Raw genomic sequence first — 13,001 nt, 5'->3', positions numbered from 1 at the left:
TCCGTTCTCACCAAGTCTCTGGGTCTTAAAACAGAATCAGGCAAACATTATGCTCCCAGAAACTCAGGCCAGATTCTGTCATTTCTTGCTTGTGCTGGGAACTGCCTTTCTCAGTGAGCAGTTCTGCTGGTATCTTATGTAGGGTGCTACTCCATGTAATAGTGGCACCTCTGACATTTTAGCTTAATTCAGTAACTGTTTTCCTGCTTCTGTTCTGCTAATCTACAGAGGTTTCCTTCATGATGTCAGACCAGCCATAACAGTGAATGGGTCCTCTGTGTGCTTTAAAAAAAAAAAATAGAACTCCTGGCTTGTTTGGAAATGGGGAAAGACGACATCTCCCGAAAGCACCCTCCAATTAAGGTGATCACCTAAAGCGAGAGGCATCTGAATATTTCTTGCATTTCTGCTTTTTCCCTTGCTAGCCGGGTTGGGGAAATAGAAGGCTCTTGTGCTTCAGATGAAAGTTGGTTTCCATAGCAACACATTGATTTTAAAAAAAAATCTAGCTATGGGGTGACAAGCAGGTGAGAACTTAGAAAAGGAAAATTACCTCAAATTACTGTGCAGTATCTTATAAGCAGGATCAAAGGTAAATAAAGGGAAGTGGAGATGTCATATCGGTAGTGAAGTGTGGTGCAATAGCAAAAGCGTTGGCAGCTAAATATTTTCTGAAGCAGCCTAAGCTGTGGGTTTTTGTTTCCCCAATTGTAACAGGCTTAAGTCTGAGCTACACAGGTCCCAGTATTTGGTTCATCTCCCTGTCCTCCCTCCAAAAGGTGCAACAGCTGTCAGGATATAGACTATGCGACTCATGAGAAGCCTGGAAGGATTTACAGGTGGGAAGAGGCTGAATAGATCAGGGCTGCTCAGTTGTAGGAGGTGGGATGGAGAGAACGTAGGGCAGTCGCTGTTATTTCACCCTGTTTTGTACAGGAGGAACAAGGTGACAGGTTTTACTGGTAAAGAATGTGAGACCTGTGGGGACTTTGCTGGAAGTTACGGCCTGGGGTGAGATTCCAGAAAGCATTTGGAACAGACTGGCTGTTCTCATTACCTGGGCAAACAAGCAATACCTAGCTATGTTCCCGCTATGTTAAACATGCTGTGCATAGTCCCTGACCTGGATGAAGTGCCATCCCACGGTCAGCAGCTCCTGTGGGCACAGGCATGAAACAGCTGCTGAGTGGAAACTGGGAAAATCTTACCCTCATGAGCACAATTTTTCCTAATGGTCCACTGTGAGATTTGCTTGTTGTGTTGGGGACTGGAGACAGGGCTAAATGGGCTGCTGGTCTGAGCTGCTCTTGCTCTTCCCATGAGCATGCCTAATTGGGCTGATCCAGACCCATGATATACGTGGAGAGAAGTGTCCTGCATTGCTGCCTTCACAGCAAAAGCACATAAGTGCTTAGTGCTTCCATCAATAATGCCACCTGACCAGCTCTTTTCCTTTCCTGGCCAGAAGGCCCTGCTGCGGTAGTAGCAGAAATAACTGACCTCCTGGGATTCCCAAGAAGCAGGTTGCCTCTGGGCTGGTAAGTCTAGGGCACTGTATGCTGCCTTGTTCTGTCGTCCTGGTGTTTGAGTTGCGTGTTCTTGGGAGCCTCATGGTAGTAGGAAAGCGTGACATTGCTGCTGCCCAGCTGATCAAGATGTTTCTGTGGGCAGAGCTGAGGTGATGCAAACTTTTGTTTATACCTCTGGGAGCCCTATTAGTGTGTGCCATCTCTACCCCATCTGCAGCAGTGACTGAAACCCTGGGACCCTGGGACACTGGTGTGCAGGACTCAGCCTATTAATATGCGGTGAGGCTTATCTGGAGAGGGATTTCTTGGTGAAGCATGCCTTGCGGTGCAGTCCCGTTGCTGGTCTCTGCTCTTATGCCCTGAAAACACAGCAGCCCCCACCTGGAGGAAGGGAAAGCACTAGACAAAGACCTCTCTGCTGCCTTGATGCAGGTCAGGCACGTCAGCCCTCCCAGGTCCATCAGCCAAGGTTCTAGTGTTCCTGCTGGCAGCATTTCTTGCCATTTGCAGGAGGATGCACAGCTGGCATGGAGATGCTAATTGAGCACGGGAAGATGGGCTGACTGGGAGCTTGTGCCTGTCCTCAAGTGCCCCTCTGCTGACGGACCTGCTGTCTGTTGGCAGGGAAAGAGATTCTGTGTTGCTTCTGCCCCTCGCTATAGCTTAGCAGCCTGCACTACCTCTGAATCTGCCACAGCACTCTGGACCCAGCCTGCATATGCTTCCGCCTCAGATTGGAACAGCTTGCTAGGATGTCCCTTTAGCTGCTGCTTTGGGGCTCTCCAGGGAACATGGGTCTCAGGGCATACAGAGTGAGTGTGCATTGAGATAGCAGGAAGTAGCTGCTTTTCAGAAGGCACTGGGCACCTGCCTCCTCAAACACCAGGCTCCTTTTGGCTGTTTTGGCTTGCAAATCCCCCAGTTGTTGAAGCAGAACACTGGATGGGGTAGAGTTTTGGCTCTGTGACACGGACACTCCTGTCATGCGTGTGTGCATTTGCGTACAGAGCCTAATACAGTGGGGTCTGGGCTGGGGCTGCTGCGGTACAAAGGACAGACAATAATCACTGTAGCAATCTCCCTGAGACACAGGGGGATTATCCTCTATTATGATGGTGCCCTAATTCACTGTGCCTGGCACTGGATGAGTACATCAGAGGATGTCTCTCTCTCTCTCTCTCTCTCTCTTCCTCACTTGACTGGGGGTGGGACGGGGTTGTCCAGACAGATGGGAGGATAGGGGAGGAATGGTGGTGGTCAGCCTGTGGCTGTGGATACCCCATGCTTGCTACACAGCTGCTTGTCAGTGTGCACTGCCCCCAGTGTGGGTGTTTGAACTACAGCAAAGAGCTATCCTCTTTCTTGGTAGAGGAGTGAAGTCTGCAGCTGGCCTGGAGAGGGTGGGGTGCAATTGGTATCATGTTTGCAAAAGCTGCTATGGCATGTGTGCTAATTGCATGCTTAGCAGCCCACATTTGGACAGCTACACAGCTGCAGTCCTAGTCCTGGATGAGGAGCTGTGCCAAGGCAAAATTTGGTGTCCTCCTGGAAGATTCTTCATGGTTTGGTGCTTACCTATAGGAGGGGAGAAGCAAGAGGGCCTGAAAGCTATGCTACCATACTGGAATGGCTGAACTTCCAGCTGAGACTGCGGCTTGTGCTGGTTCATGTAGGTGCATAAACTAGGAGTCCTCCAGTGCCAGCAACCTGGACAGGCCAGGCAGGGCTGGTGGGACTGGGATTCCCATTCTATAGGTGGGGAGCTGAGACCCCAACCAATGCAGGGGCTTTCCTGGAGGAGTAGAGGCAGACTCAGAAGCTGAACTGTGGTCTCTTGAGACCCAGCCTGGTGTCTTACTCGCAAGGCCACCTCCCCTTTCTCAAGCAAGGCCCCTGGTGCAGTGCTGCATGGGCTGTTCCAAAACCTCGCTGGACCCAAGCACCTGGTGTCTGAAGCAGGGGCCCCTGGTGCCTCTTTCTCTTCCAGTTCTCACAGTATGACCCCTGTTTCAGGTCTCTTGCCTATAACATATCCTTGTTGCTTTGCAACGCCTGTAAGCAAGGAGCATCTGCCATACAGTAACCTGACCTGGCAGGTCTTCCTGGCTGGCGTTCTGGCCCCTTCCTCTCTGAGTGCAGTCCCTGGGAAAGCTGTGGGTTGGCAGCCCAGAGATCACAGGCTGGTGCTGGATCTGCAGGGGCCTGTGGGTTTTTAATCTGAGTGTAAGCCCTTGGACTCTGAGTTAGCTGTGACACTGATGCTAACAGCTTCTGACCATGTCCTGTTTGAAGCTTTCACTTCTCTGAAGGGATCATTTCTCTCCTGTCTTGAGGAAGGGCTGTGAAGTGCTGGGCATCCACTCTCAGGCTGGCATCACAGCTGTTCTAGACTGCTGGGGAGCCTGCTTAGCCTTTGTGACTTGGTAGGAGGCTTGGGTCAGTCTCATGTCCACAGGGCGCTAGTTGCCCTCTCTCATGCTCCCAGGCACAGACATCTGAAGCTGGCCCCTCTACTGAGAAAGGCGCAGGCTTGAGGTCAATGGGGGAGATCAGAGGGTGCTGACTCTGGGATGCTGGGCATGGGTCTCTGACCCAGGGCACAGGAGAGGTGGCCATTAATAAGGCTCAAGCTGAGATTGGGTTGGGCTCTCTGGCTTTGATTAGAAATTTCACCGTGGTCCTGAGAACCCTCCCAGTGGATGGGCAGGTGGGCAGGGTCTCAAGATGATATGCCTTGAACAAGCTAGTGGCTGAACTGTTTTGCTGACAGGTTTTCAGCAGCTGCCCTGAGAGAGGCCCCTCTGGTGCTGTGTGATTCATGTGATAGTGTCACTTCTTTGGGACAGGGAGCTGGGTCCTTGTCAGGGTTTGGGCAGTGCCTGGCACAGGGGGGAACCTGGTCTCCCAGTGGCCTGTGCCCCCCCCCCCCAATGCAAATGCTGTAAGACTCTTCCTAGACTTCTCTTTCATTTAGTCCATTAAGCCCAAGGCACCTACGTGTGGCCCGTGAACTGCTTACGATGGAGTGCTTAGACCACCCCTGATTTACAGGCAGGGCCCTTAGGTTATGAGTGCAGGCATGTGTGTTGGAGACAGGCACACATCCTACTGCAGAGGATCTGACCAGTTACAGCCCACACCTGTGGGCACTGGCTCCAGCAATGACAACTCAGGAATTTCTCTTTGGAGGTCTGAGATTCAGTTCCCACTGTGTCTGCCCTCCCCTGCACCATGATGGCATCTCTCCTGCCCTTGTCCCATGCGCCGTGTTTTGCTTCTCCCCTCTGGTTCTTGTGTCAATAGCATTGCTTTCAGCAGTGAAAGAGCAGGAAGGATGGGAGCTTTAATTAAATGGGAAGCTTTCCCTGCACCTGGAAGAATCTCCATTCCAGTGTCTGAGCAAGATTTATGAGGTGGTGAATTGAAACTGCTTAATGCCCTCATAACTCATCCCTCAAGTCCCCACATGTTCAGAGCTCTCTGTAGAAAATGTGGGTGCACGCATACTCCCCAGCCTATACTGTATGTGCCGGCCAGCTAAGCTTTCCCTGGTATGGCCCTATCAGCCTTTGTATGGCAACCCCAGAGCTGGGCTTGGCCCTTTCCATTTTCTATGCCTGCCAAATCCACTGTGCGTTATGCAAACCCAGCAAGGGTGCTGTGCACTCTGACTGGATGCTGCTGTGCTACAAGAGAAAGCATCTGTCTCTGTCAGCCTGGCTATTAAACTGGGCCTGCGAGTCTTAGCTCCTGTCCTCGGGTCTGTGATGCTTCAGCTGTCTGACCCCAGCTGTGACAGGGAGTGGAGGTCTGGAATTCCTCTCCCAGGCCTACTGGAAATCCAGTTCCATCACGCAGGTGCATGGAGATGTTTGCACAAGCATGTGTGTGTGTGTATAACGGGGAGGAGAGACAGACATATCCAGGTAGGCACATATGTGGGAGATGTGAAAAATAAAAGTCTCACATGCTAGACAGGTGCATAAGGAGAGAGGCACTAGTGTGTGCCTGCATACAGGAGAGAATTGCACTGTGTGCTCCCACTCGTATGCCTCTTTCTTGCTGCTTCGCAGTTGTTTTGGGGGCTGAAGTGCAGCAGCTTCTGTGATGCAATAATGCAGACTTACCAAGGCCCCTGACCTTGGTGACAGCCTGTGGGAAAGGTCACTCCATGGGAAAAGCAGCAGGTCTCAGCAGAGCTGGTGGAGAACAAACAGGGTCACTGTCCTGTGGGAAATTCTGATATGTTGAAACTTGCTTTGTCGTGACTGGAAATCGCTAAGATTCAGAGATTCCACAAAATAGACCTTTATGAGAAGTTCAAATCCCAAAGCGTCACAACATCTCACTTTGAAAATGCTGATGTGTAATAGAAAATGTGGAATACAGCATGATAGTAATGGTATCCTAAGATTCACCATAGAATATGTACCTGGATGACTAGAGAGGATCCCAGAGGTGAAGGGAGGGGTGAGACATTTTAGGGTTCCTCCAAATGAAACAACAGATTTGAAATGATTTTCCCCCATGCCCCAAAACCTTGGACACTGCCTTTGCTGAACCAGAGTTTCTTGTGAGAAGTTTTCCACCCAGGTCTAGTTTGCAGCAGTACCAGGCTGTGATTGGGATGCTGGGTTCTGTCCATGGTGCTGCCACTGATGGCTGGGACCTGGTTCTCGGAGGGGAGTGGCAGCTAGAGGTTAAAACAGGGAGCTCGGGCTCCTGGGTTCTGTCCCCAGCCGCATGCTGATTCCCTGCACAACCTCATTGAAATATTCCTTCCCCTCATGTTGCCTCCATCTCCCTGCTCTGGATCTCGCTGCTTCCCTGCTGCAGGGGCGTGTTGTGAGGATAAATGCTGAAGCACGGATGTGTTTTCAGATCATGCAGCAGGAGCCACAGACGCCCATGCCTGCAGATGGACGGCTTCCGTTCCCTTGGAGGCACTGCACTGCAAACACAAACAAGCCATTAGGTTGCCTACGCAGCCTGTCTGTTCTCGCCAGCTCTGCGTTCCTCAGGCAGCTAGCGGGGAATGGAGCAATCCAGTGGGTGCTTTGTGTCCTCACCGGCTCCAAGTGTCTGGCTGCCATCTGGGGTGCCAGACATGGGGATATTCTCTCCAGCTGGGAGGCAGTGTTGGGGGCAGAGCATGTGGCCAGTTACACAGCTGTCAGGTCATGCCATGCTACATGTTTGGCTACTGGCATGGATTGTGTCTGGATCTTGACGGTGCAATGTGGTCCAAGCCCTTGAACAGGCCAGCAGGTTAGGCCCAGCTTTCTGCCCTTCAGCTGGACAGAGCTAAACCTCCCTGCTAGTGGGTGAAACAAGATGGTTTGGCCCCTGAGCTGACGGGCTAGATTGAATTGCATTATCAGCAAGACGCAGACCATTTCCCGTGGCCAGCGCCCAGCACAAAGTCTCTGCTCACTCACCTCAGTGACAGCACTTCCCCTGTGCACCTACCTGGGGTGGAAGGCAGTCACCACTTAGAAAGTACAGTGATACTAAGGGACAGCAAAAGGCAAGAAGCTAAGGGAAAAGCTGCAGTCTGTCAATGACATGGGTGTTTTGGGCAGGGCAGACAGGCCTGCGGGAAGTGGGACAGACAGTGCTAAGCTCCCAGCACATCTAATTTGCAGCTTCTGCCCCGCACCCTGTCTGGCGTTGGGGATCTGGGCAGCCCTATGCATGAGCCAGCTGGCTTGCTTCAGAGGGCACCGTCGCAGCACTAGACTTTACCCTGGTGAACAATGTCACTGATTATTCTTATGTGCTTCCCCTTTAAATCTGAGCTGCCCTGCATTGGGAAAGAGTTGGCTCAGCCTGGCCGGGAGGGAGCTGTGTCTTGTGCTGGTTCCTCTGTAGCAGTTCAGGGGAGGCCTCAGCTGTGTGGGGCTGCATGGGAGTGGGGTGAGGCCCTGGTTGCATTTACCTTTTAGCCTCCAGTCCTGGCCCAGAGAGTGTGTGTGGCAGGGAGGGTTTCTGGGCAGGGATAGGGCAGAAGGGCACCAACCCCTTTCATTTACTGCTGCTCTCAGGTTCCCTGGTCCAGGCAGATTGAGCAATGGGGCTGCCCTGGCCTGTCCTTGTGGGGCTACCAGGGAAGGCAAGGGGTCCTTCACAGCCTGGCTGGGCAGGGACTGACACAAGAAAAGTCTGGAGTTATTCCCCATCTGTCTCACTCTCTCTGAGGTGTTTCTGTAGCAACTTGTTGCTGAAGGAGGGAAGTGCTGGAGGCCACAGTTTTCACTGCTGCCCAATGGGGACTTACAATTAATAGGAAAGAAAAATTGCAGTCTCCTCAGGAGTTTGGAGGCCTCAGCTGCAGGAGCTGCAGCTTGGTCTGCCCTGCAGGGCTGGATCAGCACTGGCACAGACCTCACCTGAGCTCCTGTGACCTGTGCTGGTGCATTGGACTGTTCACACAAAAGCAGCACAACTGCCTGCCTTGTGCTCAGTCAGCAACAACCTGGCAGTGCTTGTGCACCCACATGAGGGCAGCACAGGTCAGAGGCATGGGGTTTTCCATCCTCTGCACTGGTGCAAACGAGTGAGCTGGTGCTAGTGCAAGGTCACCTTCTCCCATTGACATGTGCTCTGGGTGTGTCCAGTGTGCCCCTTGTGTCTGCCACTTGCTGTGAAAGGGGAAGGAGAGTGCTGGCTCCTGTTGTCGGTTGCATTGATCCTGGCAGAGGCTGCATCCAGCAGTGGTAATGGGGATAAATGAGCTGCTGCCTGTTAAGTTAGAGGCGCATCTCCTTTCAGCTGCCTTCAGCATTGCCTGTTTTCTGTGCAAGGCTGCATGAGCCCTCTGGGGCATTTCCTACCCACAGGGCAGCTGCACCCACATGCATGGTTGTTATCATATACATGTACTTTTGCTTGTTTCTGAGAGCTTTCTGTGGCACTGTGGCCCCTGGGTGATGCTTGGGGCTACAACTGCCATAACCAGGGCTGTTTTCTCCTCCTGTGCCCCCATGTTTTTCCTTTCCCTTGGCCACCCCTGTTCAGAGGAAAGGCTTTTTGGGGCAAAGTGTTGACATGGCTCACATGAAGCCAGGCCCTGGAAATGGGCAGCAGAGCTGTGGGGAGATCCCCAGAGGCTGCCCAGAGGTGGGTAGGCAGGTTTCAGCATCTCAGTCAATGCCACACGATCCCGACTCTCTGTGCCTGTCTTCTGCCTACAGTCCCCAGCCACAGCATGGCAGGGGGAAGCTTGTAGCAAACAGGTGAGTTGTTGGCGGGGTTGGAACCTCTCACCTGCCAAGAGATCTGAGTAGGGAGTTGGGGCTGGAGAACACGGCTTAGGGATGATGCCCCTGACTCTGCCTCAGCTCGACCCCACCCAGAAGAGGCCATGTGAGGTCTGTGCCTGCCAGCAACTCTATAATGGATGCCAGGGCATGCTTTATTCATATCACCAGCAGGCTGGTATTTAGGTCACTGGTACTGAAAAAAGGTCTGAGACTTGGAGAGTTGGATGTGACGGGGAGCCTGGGTCACAGCTGGGCTTCTCTGTGGCCACATAAGGCCCCTCTCCCTTGTGACGGGGCTTCTGCCCATATTTTCAGGAGATTGGAGGGTACTGGGTGGAGACAGGGTGGCCAGGCTGTGCTAAATGTACACAGCTCTGTTGGCAACCTCTTGGGGCAGCACTGAGAGGTGGTGCTAGGGGCCTGCTGGGCAGGACTGTCAGACTTGCCAACTCAGCTCTTAGATACTCTTTTTCACTCCCATACACAAGGGTTGGAGTCTCAGTCACTGCCCCATGATGCTCTTTTGCTGCCAGGGGATGCAAGTAGGAGCTTGGGATGCCAGGGCTTCCACAGTACTTTGGCTTGTACCCTGCATCCAGGCTTGTGGGCTACAGGCTAGAGGAAATGCGCGGGTGGAGAGTAGTGGAACTGGCTTTTGGCAGCTGTTCTGATCTGATCCATTCTTTTCATGATGTACCATGCTCCCTGATGCTGTGTGGCTGAGGAGAAGAGACCACTCCCCCCCCCCCCAACACGCACACACTTTGCTGGTGAGGCTGTGAGAGGTGCTCAGGCCTGTGTGGGTTTAAAACCTAGGAATGGGTCCATCCAGGGAACTGAGCTGCTGATAGAGAGACCATCAGGGAGAGGGCAGCAGACTGGGACCCCTCTCCCCAGCAGCTGGGCAGCAGCTCTCTTCTACATTCATTACAGATAAATAAGTCATGAAATTCCTCTGCTTCTCACAGACCTGCCTGGTGGGCTGTTTTCTATATATTTTTTTCATTTTTAAAGCACTGCTGGTAATGATTAATCACCATGCGCTCCACATATTACACCTCCCCGTCAGCCCCAGCAAATTGACAAGAGTGATGGGCACCACAGAGCTGCCGTCATCAGGGCTCTGGCTGTTTTACTTTTCACTAAGCCAATTAGTGCCTGTTTTTATGGTTTTCAATTGGCCCATTAAACCTGCTGCCTCCGAACAAGTATTTCAAAATCTGCAGCGCTGAAAACATATTGGGAGGGATCATTCCCTTTGGAGCGGGTTGCGGCATTGCCTGCCTGCTTCATTCTGTCAGAGCCACGGTAAATCTAGGCTGCCATGTGTGTTCATGGAGACAGACCTGGGCTGGGTAAGGGCCCTGCTTTGTCAATGCTGCACAAAGCCCCTCCCTGGGCTTTCTCACACAAGCTGTTCTTCTAGCTGATGAAAGTTGGGAACAGGGGCACAGATATTGTACCATCAGGCTTTTTAGCACACTGGAGCAACTCACTGGGGACACTACAGACCCCAAATCACTTCACCTCTCTTTCCCATCATGAGGTCTTCATAGCTGCTCTAGGGCCAAGCCTGTTTCAGTCTGCTCCAGGCCAGGCCAAGCTGGTTCTGCATCTCCAATCCTTCCAGGCCCCTGTCATTTCTGAGGCTTACCTCTGGGCTCTCCAACTTCTCGCAGTATGGAGCATCCCCCTACTATAGCCTCCATTTCTCTGTGTGGGCTCTACCCTTCTGCTGCATCTCTTTCCTTGCCCTTCCCCCTGCTCCTACAGGCTGCTGGTCCTGATCTGCCTCCCCCACACCTGGTCTCTGCTACCCTGACAGAAGTGATCAGCCTTTCATTTCTCCCAAAACACTGGGAGAGGTGATAGAGGACACATGACCAGGAGGGTCTGGATGTATGGGGCACAGGAAGCCAGGTTGTCTTTGCTTTGCATGTCAGTAACCTTGACCACACCTTGCAGCATCCCCACCCTGGTCCCAAAGAAGACCAAGTCCAATGGCTGGAAGCTGAACTCCGGCTGGAAAAAAGGGGCACTTTCTTTAATAGCCAGAATGGTAATTAACCACTGGAGCAGCTTATGGAAGGATTCAGAAGACTTTCAACCTCCTGGGGTTTCTGTATCCAGAGGGGATGTCTCTTCCACAGATATATGGGAGCCCAGAAGTTCTGGGGTCTGTGCTGGAATCCCTGGGTGAAATTCTAGACCAGCTTAGACAAACTGATAGTTCCTCCTGGCTTTCAGATCTGTGCACCTCTCTGCTGCTCCTCTGCTTGGACTGTGTTGCTCTCACGTGTGAAATGAATCTCTTGTACTAGAAAACTGCATACGCCAGCCCAGGCTGAAGTCTAGTGTTATTCCCTGGGCCAGCCTTGGTTCTGTGGGATATAAAGGGGACTGAGCCCTGGGCTGGCATTTTTGCATAGGTCTGATTCGACCCTCAGTGTAGTGTGTGCGAGACAAATGATAGGAAGTCTCCAGAGCCAAGAGGCCCCAGAAATCACTGTGTTGTTGCTTTCTCTTGGGTCAATAATGCCTGGAAGATAGATTGGCCTGCTTCTGCACAAGGCTCTGCCTAGGCGTGCACTCCCCATATCTTTGACACTAGCATTTCTGTGGATCATTTATATTCTTAGCATTTTCTCTTGACAGAAACCCGTCACTTCCTCATTCCTCCAAGGAGAATTATTCTGCACTGGTCTGGTCCTGCAGGGAGCAAACCAGGAAAGCCAAGGCTGCAACTGAACTCCAACTAACTTTGAACATCAAGGACAATAAGAAGTCCTTTTTCAGATATGTGGGGAGCCGGAGGAAAAGCAAGGGCGACACTGGACCCCTGCTGAACCAGATGGGGCAACTGACAACTGGAAAAAGCCAACCTATTAAATGGGTACTTTGCGTCGGTCTTTTATCAGTCCCATGGGACGCCCATGCCCACTACGGGACAGGGAGGTCTGAGTGAGGGAGATCCCCTGCCCTCCATTAATGCTGACCTTGTGAAGGAACACCTTGAGAAGCTGAATACCTTCAAGTCAGCCGGCCCTGACAACCTGCACCCCAGTGTACTCAAGGAGCTGGTAAGCATCATAGTCCAGCCTCTGGCACAGATCTTTGAAAACTCCTGGCGCTCTGGTATAGTGTCCGAAGTTTGGAAGAAGGCCAATGTGGTGCCTATCTTCAAGAAAGAGAGGAAAGTGGATCTGGCAAACTACAGGCCCATCAGCCTGACTTCTATCCTGGGGAAGATCTTAGAAAAGTTTATTAAAGAGGCCATCCTTAATGGACTGGCCGACGTCAACATCCTAAGGGATAGCCAGCATGGGTTTGTTGCTGGTCAAGCAAGACCTACCCATCTCATTTCCTTCTATGACCAGGTGACCTATCACCTGGATGAGGGAGAAGAGATTGATGTCGTATATCTTGACTTCAAAATAGCCTTCGATCTGGTATCCCATGTTCACCTCTTGGCAAAACTGGCCAATTGTGGCCTTGGGTCCACCACGATCCGCTGGCTGAGAAATTGGTTCCGTGGTCAGACCCAGAGGGTAGTAATTGATGGAAATCAATCGTCATGGTGTCCTGTGACAAGTGGGGTCCCCCAAGGCTTTGCCCTTGGACCCATATTGTTCAACATCTTCATTAATGATGTGGACATTGGAGTCAGAAGCAGACTGGCCAAGTTTGCCGATGACACCAAACTTTGGGGCAAAGCATCTAAACCAGAAGACAGGCGGGTGATCCAGGCTGACCTGGACAGGCTCAGCAAATAGGTGGATGAGAACCTGATGGTGTTTAACACTGAAAAATGCAAGGCTCTCCACCTTGGGAAGAAAAACCTGCAGCATCCTTATAGGCTCGGCAGTGCTATGCTGGCTAGCACTACAGATGAAAGGGACTTAGGGGTCATCATTGACCACAAGATGAACATGAGCCTGCAATGTGATGCTGTGGCTAGTAAAGCAACCAAAATGCCGGCTTGCATCCATAGATGCTTCTCAAGCAAATCCCAGGACATCATTCTCCCCTTGTACTCAGCCTTGATGAGGCCGCAGCTGGAGTACTGCATCCAGTTTTGGGCTCCACAATTCAAAAAGGATGTGGAGAAGCTTGCGAGAGTCCAGAGAAGAGCCACGCACATGATCAGAGGTCAGGAAAGCAGACCTTACAATGACAGGCTGAGAGCCATGGGGCTCTTTAGCCTGGAAAA

Source organism: Crocodylus siamensis, chromosome 8 (assembly GCF_052110815.1).
Source record: "Crocodylus siamensis isolate JL-2025a chromosome 8, ASM5211081v1, whole genome shotgun sequence".
NCBI lineage: Eukaryota > Metazoa > Chordata > Crocodylia > Crocodylidae > Crocodylus > Crocodylus siamensis.
The sequence above is the reverse complement of the archived record's forward strand: the minus strand, read 5'-3'. Positions refer to the sequence as shown.